Genomic DNA, 16,672 nt, shown 5'->3' with positions numbered 1-16,672 from the left:
TGTGAGGAGTAATAGTGCGCTTCATAGACAACACAATCAATGCATGAGCCTGCACATCTTTTACATCCCAGCAAGCTTACTCAACCGTAGGCAAAACAACTCTAATAGCAGCAAGACCTGCAACATCCTCAACATTGTTTGTATCGTCACAGAACTAGGACATACATCAATGCCCCGCACAATGTTCCAACCGCCCTTTGACACAAGAACATGTTGCATCATATAAGCCCACATAGGGTAATTGTCCCCATCCAATCTATCCTTAGTAGAAAACATCTTGAACACATCTGTGTTGTTGTCAGCCATTGTAAATGATGCAGCTCATGTGAAAATTTCCCAAAAAGAGCAAAAATAAAGCGGGAACAACACATGCTATATAGCACAAACCGTAGAAGATTGTAAGGGACTTGCTATGCAAAAAATGGCACTGAAAAAATTTTGATGAAATAGCCTACGTGTAGTACTTCTTGTAGTAGAAATGGAGACTGAAATGAGCCTAAAACAAAAATTTTGAGCAGATTGATCTCTTTGAGCATCTTCCAAAATATTTGTTGACCTACAAACTCTCACCAAAGCTCAGAAAATTTGAATAAAGTGAGCAGGTGTGTGTTGGAGCTGCTGGCGACTAAGCCCGGGAGGATGCAACCTGCTTTGATACCAATTGTTGGAATTAGGATTGCAAAAAAACACACACATCTTGGAGAAGACAAAGGAAGCTCAAGGCACACAACAGAGAGTGTATTACTATGATGTAGCATTAGGAGATTTCGGAGGTCTTTTGGAGGGCCTTTTGGAAGAGAGAGGAAAATAAGCTCCTCCAATGAGAGAAGAGCCTATGTTATGTAGAAAAATAGATTGATATTAACAAAAATATAAAAGGTGTCCCTCTCCTCATTTAATAATCTAGTGGTCCTTGAAGACGATCACTCTCTTTTATTTAATGCGAGCACCTTTTTCAAAAGGTAGATGCGGTGCATTTGCTATGGCTTACGTCATCACTAGAACTCAAAAAGTCACAAAACTATCAAGTGGTGGAAGATTTTGAAACTTTTGATACTGTCAATGCGTCCAGAACGCCCAAATATCCTATAAATGAATGTCCAATTGCCTCGCTCCGACATCCAAAGAAGAAAAAAATGTCAAAAACCCCTAAAAGAACATTTTACTAACGACGCGCGAGGGGCCATTCCAAAATGTTGGAATGCCTCCCCGCGCGCCGTTAGTAAAAAGCCCATTTTTTCCTCTTTTTAGGGAGCTTTTTGAGAGGAAAATATCAAAAACCTCTCAAAAGGGGATTTCTTGAAAGATAAATGTCCAAAAACCACTAAAAGGAGCTTTGTACTAACGGCGCGCAGGGGGGCATTCTAAAATTTTAGAATGCCTCCTCGCACGCCTTAAGTAAAAAGCCCATTTTTTGGGGTTTTTTGACATTTTTTGCCTCTCCGGATGTCGGAATGAGACAAGTAGACATTCATTTTTAGGGTATTTTGGCTTCCAGATGCATTGGTGGTGTCAAAAGACTCAAAATCTATCACTATTTGACAGTTTGTGACTTTTCAAGTTCCAGTGATGACGTAAGCTGCAGTGAATGCGCCGCACCTGCCTCCTGAAAAAGACGCTCGCATTAAATAAAAAAGTGACCGTTTTCAAGGACGATTGGAAATATAAATCTACTTTTTAGAGTGTCTGGTTGTCCTTTTGGACGTACTCACAAGATGCAAGTGCATTTAAAAAAAAGTTTCTAGAGAGAGAAATACAATTTCTTACAAGGCCCTCCAAATGACCTCCGAAATTTTCTAATGATCACCTTGACAGCCGCACGTGGAGTTCCCATCCATTGATCCCTCAACCCCCTCTTAAATGCATCGTGCCACTTAGTCATGAGGAGAGGGTGCTGAAATTTTTGTACCTCTCTCTTTAAAGAGGGGCATTGAATAGCATGTCAAAGACAATCTTTCTCATCCCCTTTCACTTTGTTTTTGGACTACATAAAGAGTCCTTAATAAAGCGTTGGATTTGGTGCAATTGTGGACCATTGGATAAAGCTTGCAGACTAGTGCCACATAGCAATATATATGTATATATATATATCTTCTAAGTCCTTGTGAGAGGTGTTGACATTTGTGTACCTCTCTCTCTTTAAAGAGTGTCATTGAATACTAGTTTAGTCATTATTTTTTATGCTTTTGGAATATATTGTAATTTAAATAGTCCATTGTTACATTTTTAAAAAAAACATAATATATTATTATGATATGTTTTAAAATATAAGTGTCACTCTCTATTTTCTTGTTTACAAAAAAGCCTCTTATTATGAAATTCTTCTCAATAGCCTTATGTAGGCCATAGTGAATTTTCGCCTTGTTTGCTATACTTTCAAAAAGAGAAAATTTTGATTGGACATAAGAGAGTGGGCAATGAATACGGAAGTGATGGAAAGGATGGATGCTCTTCTTTCCACAATCCTCAATATCTTTGTTTATTTGTTTGGTGGAAAGATGTCATTGATTGTGCAGATCTTATGTATTGTTATTTAAAATCTTATGCTTTTTTGGATTTTGAAAGAATATATTTGTCTTTTTTTCAATAGAAAATCAATTGATTGATGATTAAGTCAGGAATTATTCATAAAATGGTGCACCACATCACAAACTCAAGTCCAATTTTCAAGATTTAAAAACTTAGAAATGAAAGCATAATCGCATCCATTGCTATTCATATTGTCGTGCTCATTCATCAAACAAAAGGGAACCATCACTTTTATTTAACACATAAGCTTATACTATAGGAAGCAAAAAACTCCACTTTTGAGTAACTTAAAGCCCAATCCTTCCATGTTCAAAATTTCCTTGCTTGCTCATCATCAAGCCTCATGAATTATTCACTTGTGTTTGTTGTAAATGGTCCCTTCATTTAGGACTCATGAATTGTGTGATGATGTTTTGTTGTCTTGATGCATTGAGCTCTTCTTTGTGGTTTTTATGGATGCATGTACATGCCTTAAGATATTACTTTGCAAGTATTCCTGGCCCAACTTTGTACCACCAGTATAGAGTTTCATAAGGAGTTCACGGGTTGCTTACGAGAGTATTGGGCTACACAAAAAAGGGAACAAAGAGAGAGGCAAAGGCACGCTCCCAATATCGAAAAGCAGAAGCATGTCCATCTTGATGAGAAGCAAAAAAGGAAGATTATTCATGCTATGTCAAAGTGCTGGCAAGAGAAGACACAAGGATTGACAAACAAACCATAGCTAGAGAAGACTAAAGAAAAACACTGCCCACCGATGGAGATGCAAGAGGAACTAGCCGAGCCTATTGGACCGTATGATGGTGAGACAAGCAAAGAGCAAAAAGAACTTGGCAAAAGAGAAGCGAGATACGACTGAAGAGCTCGTCCATCTTGATAAAGGGATGGCGATTGACTCTAGCCAATTGGCTTTATTACCAATAATTAAAACCTAAAGCTTGATCTAATGAGCCATGTTGTTCAGGTTTCGTGCATAGTGACTAACATTGTAATTCTACTAAAATGTAAGAAAAAGAAAATATGAAATGAATGACTCTATCCATTTGGTCTCTTTTCTCTCGGTGATACATATTGTAATGGAATTGGCCTATTTAATTTGAGAGTAGCGGAAATTAATGAGAGTACTTTTGAGAAATGACTTTGTGAGCATAGCGGGTGAACATAATTGAAGATAGCAACATAATCATAACAATTAGTTAACTTGGCATGAACAATACTTTTGCAAGAGAGAGAATTTAAAGAACATGACAACAATTGAGGACCTGATTTATGTGTAGCCGGTCCCCCCTCCAATAGGCATTTGTATTATGATTTCTCATTAAGAGAGACTTGTTACAATACAATCTTTGTGTTCCTTGTGACCTAGGTGATGCGATGAAGATGGAAAGCTTCATGCATCACAAACATAACATAAACTTGAAGAAAGCTTTAACTATCCCAAGCCTCAGTCCCAAGACCTCAAACACCTTCGAAGGTGGAGAGAGCTAGCAGGGAATGAGGGTAGGGAAGAGGAAGAAGAAACATTTCGTAGGAGAAAGAATTAGTTCCTCACTTATCATAACTCTTGTTGCTAGCATACATAATAGCATAGTCATGAAGAAGAAGGAGATGGCAAGCTTAAGCATTGAAGCATGGATCTTGGTTGGATTTGCACTCCATAACCAAGAGTGTTAGTGTAGGCTCTCAACCTCTACTTGCTTGGAGAAGGAGAGGGAGCTCTTGCCTTTGCATAGCACACAATGAGAGTTTTTGTGAGTGTGTGTGGGTGAGTATACCCCCTAAGCAACCCCCCTCCTTGCTAGGTCGACCCCCTCTTCTAGCTCATCATTGAAGCTCCTTGGCTCATGCCAAGCCTAGCCAATCACAAGCTTGAGCCATTTCTAGCAATAGGTGTAGTCTTGGGACAAGTGCCCCCCCTTTCCCCTTTGAGAGAGAGGACTTGATAAATGCAAAAACAATTAGATAGTTGTTGTAAATTATCATTGGAGCCTTTTTAATCCTAGCCAATAGAGTTCAAGCACCTCATGGAGGTAACATGGGTAGGGCTTGACATGTGTCCCTGTTGCCTCTTTAAGCTTGGGCTTTCCTTGAGAGTGTGTGCGTGTGTTCTCTCTCTAGCCCCTAAGAAAAGGGCTCACCCCCCTCTTTGTAGGGATCCTTTTGACATTTGGTGCTCAAGCACCTTAGTTGTCATAATAATCAATATCTAATTCTCCTAAATGATTTTCTCATATTAAACTAATCATTTAATGTGGGGAAGTGCCAGGGGAGAAAATGCTAGAATATTGGTTAAGCTAGCAGACCGGCCACAGTAGGGATCCAAAGGAGGGAAAATAGGGATCCAAAGGGGGGCCCATCTGCAAAAGATCCATGTGCACCAATGGGCTAAAAAGACCCTAAGGTTCAGTCCATTAAGACTTTCAAAATGCTAAGGTTCCAAAATTCAAAGGTTGTGTCCAAAGGGTTAAAGCTTAGGGGGAATTGGATGCTTTGTGTGCTCTCCAAAGTCAATGCATATCCCTACATGGGAGGGGGCGAGTCCTTCTTCTAGGGGATGAGAGAGAAAGTCACACACACACAGGCTCCCTTTACACAAAGGGAATGAGGGACACATGTCAGCGCCCTAGGCCAGATGCCCACAAGGTGTGCCCAGTTTCTATTGGATGACCCTTGAAGTGGACCAATGAGAATTAAGCTAGAGTAAATGTAGTTTAATTAATTTAAAAACATTTAATAAAAGAAACCAATGAGAATTAAGTCTCCTAGAAGACTATTGGGCAGTATCCCAAGGGGTCCAATGAGCATTCAGGAGCCCAATGGCTTGCCTGATTCCTATTGTCCAGGAGGCAAAGGGTCCAATGAGAGTTTAGTTTAATTATTTAATTACCTAAATCTCTCACAAAAGGGGAAAGGGGGACACATGTCAAAAGGCTATCACTTATGCTGCTTAATTGTGATTGGCTTGACTTGGGGAGGGCCAATGAGGCTGGAGCAAGAGCAAATAGCAAGGGGGCTCGCCCAAGAGAGAGAGGGGGCTGATTTTTGTAAGGCATTATCACACACACACACACACTCACACAAGCTCATGTGTGAAGAAAGAGAAGACCATCTCTTCCCAAGCTTTAATGGAGAACTCATCACCTACTCCAAGCTTGTGAGATAGAGGCCTACATCAACACTCTCTTGGCATGTGGATGCAAATCCAACCAAGAGCCAAGCTTCAATGCATGCTCATATCCTCTACCAAGCTAATTACTAAGCTAAGCTATGCTAATATGAGTGATTATGTGAGGAGATGTACATCTTTCTCGTAAGATACTCCTTCTTCCTCTCAATCTACTCTCATACCCTGCTAGCTCTCACCATCTTCAAAGGTGTGTGAGGTCTTGGGTCTCAGAATGGGGATAATTCAAGTTGTGTTTTCTAAGTGTTTTCTTAGTGCATGAAGCTTTCATCTTCATTGCACTAGCTAGTCTTGAAGGAACACAAAGAATTGTATTGTACAATGTCTCTCTTGATGGGAGAAACCATAATACAAAGCCTTTTGGAGGGGGGACCGACTCCATGCAAATCCGGTGCTCAACTGTTGTCATTAGCTTAATTTCTCTCTCTTTTGAAAGTATTGTCGATGATATCTAACTAGGTGTTATGCTTTTTGTTGCTCTCTCCACCCAAGCACTCTTGTAATTCTCATTAGGAATCTATTCTAATGAAATGCCCACTATGTTCATGCTCATTTCCGCTACACACAAGTTATTAGGCCATTAAATGTTACAAAAGTATCAGAGCTCAAGGTTTCTCTTTTCTTGCTCAAGAAGGGAGGTCTTCAAGCTAGCTACAAATGGTTGGTATTAATAATTGCCTGTGAGTAAGTAGAATAGGGATTTTTTAGCCTTGCAGTGCGCCTGCCTTTGTGCAGTTAACGGGGCATCACCGTCGAGAGGTATGGTGTTAATAGTGGAGTTCTACGGGGCTTGTCTACGGCTTAACCACTATTGAGCTATTAGAAGCTTGACAGGAGCCGGTGCTGTTTTGGTGTTGAAAGACCCTCTCTTCTATTCCTTGCAATTAATGGTATTCGAGCCGCGGGTACAGTAGCTTGAGTGCTTTTTCTAAAGGGGTAAAGAGGAGTAGCAACTAGGGCTTGAAGTGCCAAAGTACACCTAAAAAGTTTACACCTAAAAGTTGTTAGAATGGCTGACAATAGTAAAGAGAGTGAAATTAATGTTGATAACTTTGATTTTGCTCATGAGCAAGCTACTAATGATGCTTCAATGCTTGTTAACTATCTTGTTTCTAGGCTTCAACAAGCCATGGGCAATCCATCTCTCCAAAGTGAAGTGCAACGGCAGCTCCGTGCTCACGGGATTCTCCAAGCTCATCACCATGACGAGAGAACACCTAGGAAGCCTCCTTGTGAGACTACCAAAAGAGGTCTCTCTCCGATTCGGGAAGAAGAAGAGAATCCATATGAAGGGCTCAAGAATTTACTTCTTGATGATGCATCTCCTTGCCAAAGGAGAACTCAAGAGCCTCCACCAAAGGAACGAGAAAGAAGCGAGTCTCCCGCCACCTCGACGGAGATGGCTCCATGAAGACGGCGGGCTAAACGCTCTCCATCACCACCAAAGCGGAGAAGACCATTGTATTCTTCTCCTCACCACAATTCAAAGAGGGATGATAAAAAGCAAGAGAAGAAAAAGGCGAGAAAGAGGACACCCTCTTCTCCATCTTCTTCATCCTCTTCCTCTTATGAAAGCTATGGTGAAGACGACAAAGATCAAGACAAGAAAAAGGCGAGAAAGAGGTCACCCTCTTCTCCACCTTCTTCAAATTCTTCACCTTCTGAAGAAAGTGATGGTGCAACCTTTGAACCATCAAAAAGAAGAGGCCATAGGAAATCCTATGCCGCATGGAAGAGGTCGTCCAAGCTGAAGAAATTCAAAGGGGGAGGGAAGAGCATCTCTTACCTTACCTATGATGGCACCTTTGGTGCTATGGACAAAGTCTTGGCCTTTATCCAACAATTCGATGCGGTGTTTGGAGATGAGGGCTTCACGGAATCCTCTAAGCTACGCCATGTAGCTATGCAGTTTCAAAAGTCCGCCAGACAATGGTGGTCTAGCCTACGAGCCAACGGTGAAGCTCCACGAACATGGAAAGCTTTAAGAGCTTCCATTATGAAGCAGTTTTGGCCACCGATGCCAAAGAACAAGTACTCACCGAATGGCGAAGCTTAAAGCTCTCTCCCAATGAATCCATCCACAAATATGTAGACAAGTTTTGGGACCTACAACTCAAAGCCACTGTCTTCAAAAAGTTGGATTTTGGAGAGCAAAAGCAACATTTTTGTGCGGGCTTAACTGAAGAAATGGCGGAGTATGTCAACTCCCAAAGTCCACGTACCATATCGACGGTAATACACCACACTATGGTAGCCTCTCGAATCAATTTCCAAACGGGGGCTAAAATAAATAATACGCCTCTGGAAGACAACGGTTCCAATGAGCCTAAGGGGAAGGACAATGTCCAAAAGTCTCCTAAGGGCAACTCCAACAAAGCTAAAGGTAAGGGAGTTTACAAAGGTAAGAATAAACTCTCTCCTGTAGAGCTTGAGCGTTATCGTAAGGATAACCGGTGTTTCAAGTGCGGTGAACAAGGGCATGCGTACCGCGCTTGTCCCCAAAAGAACAACTGCCAAGATCCTCCTAGAGCTTCCTTGGTTGAAATCCAAGAGGAGGAGACTCACCAAACTCACCACAAAGGATCTACTCTATGCCATGCTTGGGGAAAGGTAAGAGAATATGATGCTTTTATTCTCTTTGACCCTGGTTCTACTCACAATTTTATATCTATGGAGTTAGCCACCAAGCTAGGCATACAATCCTACGAGATGGGAGATGTCCTACCCCCAGACAGTGCCTTCAAGGGGCAAGAAGCTTCAGTCACTCCCTTAATTGGGAAATTGAGGCTTCATGTCCAAGGCTATGTGGACAAAGAGGACTTCTTTATCTCTCCTCTCAAGCATGAGGATGTAATCCTAGGGGCACCATGGTTTGACCTCCTGGCTGCCGATGTTAAATTTCCTGAAAGGAGAATCTCCTTTAAGTTCAGGGAAAAAGACATGTATATAGATGCTAAGGAAATGGGTAACACCATCCCCATTGTGCATACACCAGCTTTCAACAAGTCAATAAAGAGCTCTATTTCCATGTACATGATTTTTGTTAAAGATTCTCAAAATGAACCTAATGCTTTAACAAAAGAAAATAAAAGCAACCAAAAGGAATTAGAGTTATGCAATTTTCTCAAGGGGTTTCAAGATGTTTTTATTGACGACATCCCTTGTGAGCTACCTCCTAAACGAGGTAATGATGACCATGCAATTGAACTTCTTCCAGGAAGTTCACCGCCTAACAAACCTCCTTATAGAGTTTCTCAAGCTCAACAAGAGGAGATTATGCGGCAAGTGCATGAGTTAGTTGAGAAGGGTATGGTTAGGCCAAGCTCATCTACATTTTTCTCACCTGTGCTATTAGTGCAAAAGAAAGACGTCACATATCGTATGTGTGTCGACTATAGAGCACTTATCAAAAAGTCCCTTGTTACTTAAAGTACATGGGAAGATCTTCGCTGCAGATGAGTATAGCCGAGACCTACAAGAATCTTTCCAAAAGATTAAGGATGCTATCTCTATCTCACAGCAAAGGCAAAAGGCTACTCCTGACAAGCACAAAAGAGCCCAAGCCTTTAAAGAAAATGATTGGGTCTTGTTAAAGTTTCCCAAGCTGGCTCGATTAAGGCACACGACGGGCAAGAATCCTACGGGCCACCAAAAGTACTATGCTTAACTAGCAAAAAGGTACTATGGTCCCTTTCAGATTCTTAGGCCAATCAATGAGATGGCCTATCAACTCAAGTTGACCAATCATTGGCTCATACACAATGCTTTTCATGTGAGCTCATTAAAGCCTTACAAAGGAGAGCCACCTCAAGAACCAACTATTGAAGACCCATCGGAGATCGAGGACCAGGAGGAGGTGCTGCAGCCCGAGTCCATTCTCCAACATAAAGACAAGGTACTAAGAGGCGGTAAGACTATCCGACGATATCTTATTAAGTTTAAGAATTATCCTTTTGAAGATGCTAGATGGATGCAAGGTATACAATTAAAGGATAACCTAAACCTTGTCAATGCTTACAATGCTTCCCAAGAGTAAGCAAATGTACAAAATGTTAAAAATGAACAAAGTTTTTGTCTTATAAGACTCTCTTTTTCTTTATTGTGCACAAAAATGAAGTAGCATGCATGCTTAGATCAAGTTTGCGGAGACGACGTCTCCCAAACACCAAGTAGAGCTTGTCACTCTACTATGGAAGACTGATAGGACTAATGTGCAGACATGCTTGTGGCAACCTCAGGCTCTCAAGCGCCAAATGGACTAGTCATCCATTGTCAAATGATGTCGTAGGGTAACATAGGGATCCTCTACCCACTAAGAAAAGGACTCATGAATATGCTTTATCTTCTCTACACCATAGTCGAGGATGACTATGATTTCAAGAGAGAGGTAATGTCATAATAATCAATATCTAATTCTCCTAAATTATTTTCTCATATTAAACTGATCATTTAATGTGGGGAAGTGCCAGGGGAGAAAATGCTAGAATATTGGTTAAGCTAGCAGACCGGCCACAGTAGGGATCCAAAGGAGGGAAAATAGGTATCCAAAGGGGGGGCCATCTGCAAAAGAGCCATGTGCAACAATGGGCTAAAAAGACCCTAAGGCTCAGCCCATTAAGACTTCCAAAATGCTAAGGTTCCAAAATTCAAAGGTTGTGTCCAAAGGGTTAAAGCTTAGGGGGAATTGGATGCTTTGTGTGCTCTCCAAAGTCAATGCATATCCCTACATGGGAGGGGGCGAGTCCTTCTTCTAGGGGATGAGAGAGAAAGTCACACACACACAGGCTCCCTTTACACAAAGAGAATGAGGGACACATGTCAGCTCCCTAGGCCAGATGCCCACAAGGCGTGCCCAGTTTCTATTGGATGACCCTTGAAGTGGACCAATGAGAATTAAGTTAGAGTAAATCTAGTTTAATTAATTTAAAAACATTTAATAAAAGAAACCAATGAGAATTAAGTCTCCTAGAAGACTATTGGGCAGTCTCCCAAGGGGTCCAATGAGCATTCAGGAGCCCAATGGCTTGCTTGATTCCTATTGGCCAGGAGACAAAGGGGCCCAATGAGAGTTTAGTTTAATTATTTAATTACCTAAAGCTCTCACAAAAGGGGAAAGGGAGACACATGTCAAAAGGCTATCACTTATGCTGCTTAATTGTGATTGGCTTGACTTGGGGAGGGCCAATGAGGCTGGAGCAAGAGCAAATAGCAAGGGGGCTCGCCCAAGAGAGAGAGAGGGGGCTGATTTTTGCAAGGAATTATCACACACACATACTCACACAAGCTCATGTGTGAAGAAAGAGAATACTATCTCTTCCCAAGCTTTAATGGAGAACTCATCACCTACTCCAAGCTTGTGAGATAGAGGCCTACATCAACACTCTCTTGGCATGTGGATGCAAATCCAACCAAGAGCCAAGCTTCAATGCATGCTCATCTCCTCTACCAAGCTAATTACTAAGCTAAGCTATGCTAATATGAGTGATTATGTGAGGAGATGTACATCTTTCTCCTAAGATACTCCTTCTTCCTCTTAATCTACTCTCATACCCTGCTAGCTCTCACCATCTTTGAAGGTGTGTGAGGTCTTGGGTCTGAGAACGGGGATAATTCAAGTTGTTTTTGCTAAGTGTTTGCTTAGTGCATGAAGCTTTCATCTTCATTGCACTAGCTAGTCTTGAAGGAACACAAAGAATTGTATTGTACAATGTGTCTCTTGATGGGAGAAACCATAATACAAAGCCTTTTGCAGGGGGGACCGGCTCCATGCAAATCCGGTCCTCAATTGTTGTCATTAGCTTAATTTCTCTCTCTTTTGAAAGTATTGTCGATGCTATCTAACTAGGTGTTATGCTTTTTGTTGCTCTCTCCACCCAAGCACTCTTGTAATTCTCATTAGGAATCTATTCTAATGAAATGCCCACTATGTTCATGCTCATTTCCGTTATACACAAGTTATTAGGCCATTAAATGTTACATTAGTCATCAAGCATGACTAAGCACTTGGACTAGGGGTGTTCCCACAAGCATCTCACGCAAGCATGTCAAAGCACCTCAAGCACCTTTATCATGGAGCAGGTCAAGTACCTCAAGCACCTTAATCCAGCACCTCAAGCACGACAAGCACCTCGAGCTTGGGCCGGGTTCCCACCTCAAGCTCAGACCTAGCTTACCTAAGGTCAAAGGACTTTTACACACATTATTGGAGGTCTTAAATGAAGCTAGCCCTAAGGTCTTATGCTCCATTGGTTAGCCTTGCTCTTTGATAGACCATCTCTCATTTGGGCCCCTTTACTATTGGCCCCGTGTTGAGATAGATCTATAAGCACATATCTATATCTTAACACTTGTTCCCGTTCATTCTCCCACATTAAGTGATCAATTTAATATGAGAAAATCATTTGGGTTGGTTAGATATTAGATTTTATGACAGTACCTCTCTCTTGAAATCATAGTCGTCATCAACTATGAGGTAGAAGAGATAAAGCCTTAGTCATTAGTCAATTTTACTCAGCGGGTAGAGGATCCCTTTTTACCCTATGACATCTTTCCAAGATGGATGACTAATCCATTTGGTGCTTGGGAGACATAGCTGCCGCAAGCATGTCTGCTCTTTAGTCCATTTCATTCTCCCAAAGTAGAGTGACAAATTGTACTTGGTGTTTGTGAGACGTCGCCATCACAAACATGATTCTAAGCATGCATACTAGTTAAATTTGTGCACAATTAAAAAGAGGACTAGTCTTATAAGACAAAAACATGAGTCATTTAAAAGAAATTTGTACATTTGCTTACTCTAATGTAGAATTGTAAGCATTGACAAGGTTCATACTATCCTTAAGCTGTATTCCTTGCATCCATCTAGCATCTTCAAAAGGATAATTTTTGAACTTAATAAGATACCGTCGGATAATCTTACCATGTCATAGTACCTTGTCTTCATGCCGAAGGACAGCTTCGGGTTGTAGCACCTCTTCTTGGTCTTCAACTTCGGGAGCGTCTTCAATAATTGGTTCAGTTGGTGGCTCTCCTTTGCAGGGCTTAAGTAGGCTTACATGAAAGGCATTGTGTATGAGCCCATGGTTGGGCAACTTGAGTTGATAAGCCGTCTCATTGATGGGCTTCAAGATTTGGAAAGGACCATAGTATCTTTTTGCTAGTTTAGAATAATACTTTTGATGGCCCGTAGGATTTTTGCCCGTCGTTTGCCTTAATCGAGCCTTAGTAAGACCCAATCATTTTCTTTGAACATTAAGGCTCTTCTGTGCTTATCAGCAGTAGCTTTTTGCCTTTGTTGAGAGATGGATATAGCCTCCTTAATCTTTTGAAAAGATTCTTGTAGGTCACGGCTATACTCATCGGCGGCGAAGATCTTCCCATGTACTTTGAGTAGCAAGGGACTTTTAGGTCTTCCCTCAATGATCTCAAAAGGTGCTTTTCCCGTAGAAGTATGTACAATATTATTGTAGGCATACTCTACAAGAGGTAAGTACTTTTCCCATTGTGAGCGTTGATTTACTTCGGTAACATAAGTCTTGAGTAGATCGAGTATCGTAAGATTGGCTATCTCACTTTGGCCATCCGTTTGTGGGTGATAGGCCGAAGAGAAATTCATCTTGTTCCTAGATTTTCAAAGAGACCTTTCCATAAATTACTGGTCATTCTAGAATCTCTATCTGACACGATGGATGTGGGTAATCCATGGTGCTTGAAAATCTGAGATATGAAGAGATTTGCCATTTGATGTGCCTTAATAGTCTTTTTGACAGGAATAAAATGTTCCTTAATAGTCTTTTTGACAGGAATAAAATGTGCTTGCTTGCTAAACCTGTCAACTATTGTCCATATTCCTGTATTCCCATGGATAGACTTGGGTAATCCAAAGATGAAATCCATGGATATACTCTCCCATGGTGAATTTGGAATAGGCAATGGCTAGAGTAATCCAGGTTGCTTCCCTCTATCATACTTGGTCTTTTGGCATACTACACATTTTGAAACATACTCTTGTATGTCCACTTTCATGGTAGGCCAATAGAAGTACGTCTCTACTCCTCGGAGAGTAGGTTGAATACCTCTATGCCCCGCATATGGAGGAGCATGGGATTCATACATAACTTTCTCACGAAGGGAATGGGTAACACATAGCCTATTGCCGTGGAGAAGATAACCATCCTGTAAGGTGAATGGTTCCTCTTTCTTCCCCAAAGCAAGGGCTGACATTATGTCTCTAAAGTCCGGGTCAATAGCATACTCATCTATCATACAGGATAGATCACTGTGAGTAGCTATAGACACCGCATTAACTTTGGGTCGTCGTGAAAGTTCATCAGCCACTTGATTGTGCTTACTAGCTATGTGAGCAATATGGAAATTAAATTGTGAAAGAAAATTTTCCCACTTCATTTGTTTGTCGGAAAGCTTGGTTTGCGTCATGAAATACTTGAGACTTTGGTGGTCGGTTTGTAGGATAAATGGAGTCCCCAATAGGTAGTGCTTCCATGTGTCTAGGGCATGTAGAACAGCTAAAAGCTCTTTCTCATAAATGCCCAAGACTCGTTCATCAATATTGAGCCTTTGGCTCTCATATGCTATGGTATGCCCTTCTTGAAGCAAAACTGCTCCAAGGCAATCACCACAAGCATCACATTGGACCTCAAATGGCTTTGAGAGATCCGGAAGCACGAGGACTGGTTGGGAAGTAAGCTTCTCTTTGAGCTTTTCAAAAGCATTTTTCTCCTTAACAGTCCATACAAACTTAACGTTCTTCTTAGTTAAGTCGTGTAGTGGTCCGGCTACTTGAGAGAATTTTGCTATGAAGCGTCTATAGTATGCGCACATACCAACAAATCTTCTTAGCTCATGTAGATTTCTTGGGTTAGGCCATGCTTTTATTACCTCTAACTTTGATGGATCCATTTGGATACCCTCTTTATAAACAATATGACCAGGTATTGAATCTCTTGAAGGAAGAATTCGCTTTTCTTTTGGTTAAGAAAAAGCTTGTTCTCCCTCAATGCTTGAAAAATCACTTGGAGATGTTTCTTATGTTCCTCCAAAGACTTGAAGTAGATGATGATATCATCAAAGAACACTCCAGTGAATTTGCGGTATGGTCTGAAATTTTTCTCCATCAAATGATTGAACGTAGCTGGTGCATTAGTCAAGCCAAAAGGCATGACTAGATATTCATAAAGACCAAACGTTGTGCGAAACGCGGTCTTTCAGATATCTTCATCCACTATCCTTATTTGATGATAGCCACTCTTAAGGTCAATCCTACTGAAGTAGGTCGAGCCTTGTAGCTTATCAAACAGATCTTCTACCCGAGGTATGGGAAATCTGTTTTTGATAGTGACATGGTTTAGTGCACGATAGTCCACACACATACGGTATGTACCATCTTTCTTTTGCACTAAAAGGACTGGAGAACAAAAGGGAGAGGAACTAGGCCTCACCATCCCTTTGTCTACCAGCTCTTGTACTTGCCTCATGATCTCCTCTTGTTGAGCTTGTGAGACTCAATAAGGAGGCTTGTTAGGTGGTGAGCTTCCAGGAAGGAGCTCAATACGATGGTCATCCAACCCCTCGTTTTGGAGGTAAGTCCACAGGGATATCATCGATGAACACATCTTGGAATCCTTTTAGAAAATTAGACAAGTCTAACTCTTCTTGATTCCTACCATTTACATTTGATGAAGCATTAGTATCTTTTAGAGACTCTTTGACAAAAATCATGTACGCAGAAACTGAGCTCTTCATTGACTTATCAAAAGCAAGAGGATTTACAAGTGGAATAGTGCGACCACACTCACTAGCATCTATATACATGTTCTTTCCCTTGTAGGTGAAGTAGATTCTCCTTTCAGGGAACTTCATGTTGGCAGCCATGCAATCAAATCATGGTGCCCCTAGGATAACATCCTCATGTTGGAGAGGAGAGATGAAGAAGTCTTCTTTGTCGACATAGCTTTGGACATGAAGCCTCAACTTCACAATCAAGGGAGTAATAGAGGCTTGTTGTCCCTTGAAAGCTGCATCAGCCACTACTATATCTCCCATCTCAAAAGCTTGAATGCCCAACTTGGTGGCCAACTCCATTGATATGAAGTTAAGAGTAGAGCCCGGGTCAAACAAGATGAAGGCATCATGCTCTCTTACCTTTCCCCAAGCATAGGAAAGTGATGATACTTTGCAATGAGCATCCTCTTTTGGAGCTTCGATGGTGGAAGCCCTAGGAGTCTCATTGCGAGTATTCTTCTTGGGGCAAGAACGATAGCCATGTCCTTGCTCCCCACACTTGAAACAATTATGGTCCTTGCCAAAAGCTTCAAGCTCTTCAGGAGAGAGTTTTTTTTTACCTTTGTAAACTCCCTTCTCCTTGGACCGATTGTTGTTGTTGTTGGAATTGACTTGGGAAGTATTTTGAACATTGGTTTTCCCTTTTGCATCATTTTTGTCTTTGCTTTCCATGGGCTTGACATTACATCTAGCCCCTTGATGGAAATTGATGTGTGAAGCAACCATGGTGTGATGGATTACTTCGCTAATAGTACCAAACTGTTGAGAGTTGATGTATTCGACCATCTCTTCAGGTAATCCCACACAAAATTGTTGCCTTTGCTCGACAAAGTCTATCTTTTGAAAGACCGTAGCCTTGATATGTAAATCCCAACAGTTGTCTACATATTTGTGGATACACTCATGGGAGAGGAGCTTCAAGTTGCGCCATTCGGTAAGCACTTTGTCCTTTGCATCGCTTGCAAGGAATTGCTTCATGATGGAAACTTGTAGAGTTTTCCATGTCTTTGGGGCTTCACCATTTCCATGAAGGCTAGCCCACCATTGACGAGCTGATTTCTGGAAGTGCATAGCTACATGGCGTAGCTTGGAGGACTCTATGAAGCCCTCATCTCCAAAGGCCGCATCAAATTGCTGGATCAAGGCCAACACTTTGTC

Source organism: Adiantum capillus-veneris, chromosome 30 (assembly GCF_014529385.1).
Source record: "Adiantum capillus-veneris isolate H3 chromosome 30, ASM1452938v2, whole genome shotgun sequence".
Lineage (NCBI taxonomy): Eukaryota > Viridiplantae > Streptophyta > Polypodiopsida > Polypodiales > Pteridaceae > Adiantum > Adiantum capillus-veneris.
The sequence above is the reverse complement of the archived record's forward strand: the minus strand, read 5'-3'. Positions refer to the sequence as shown.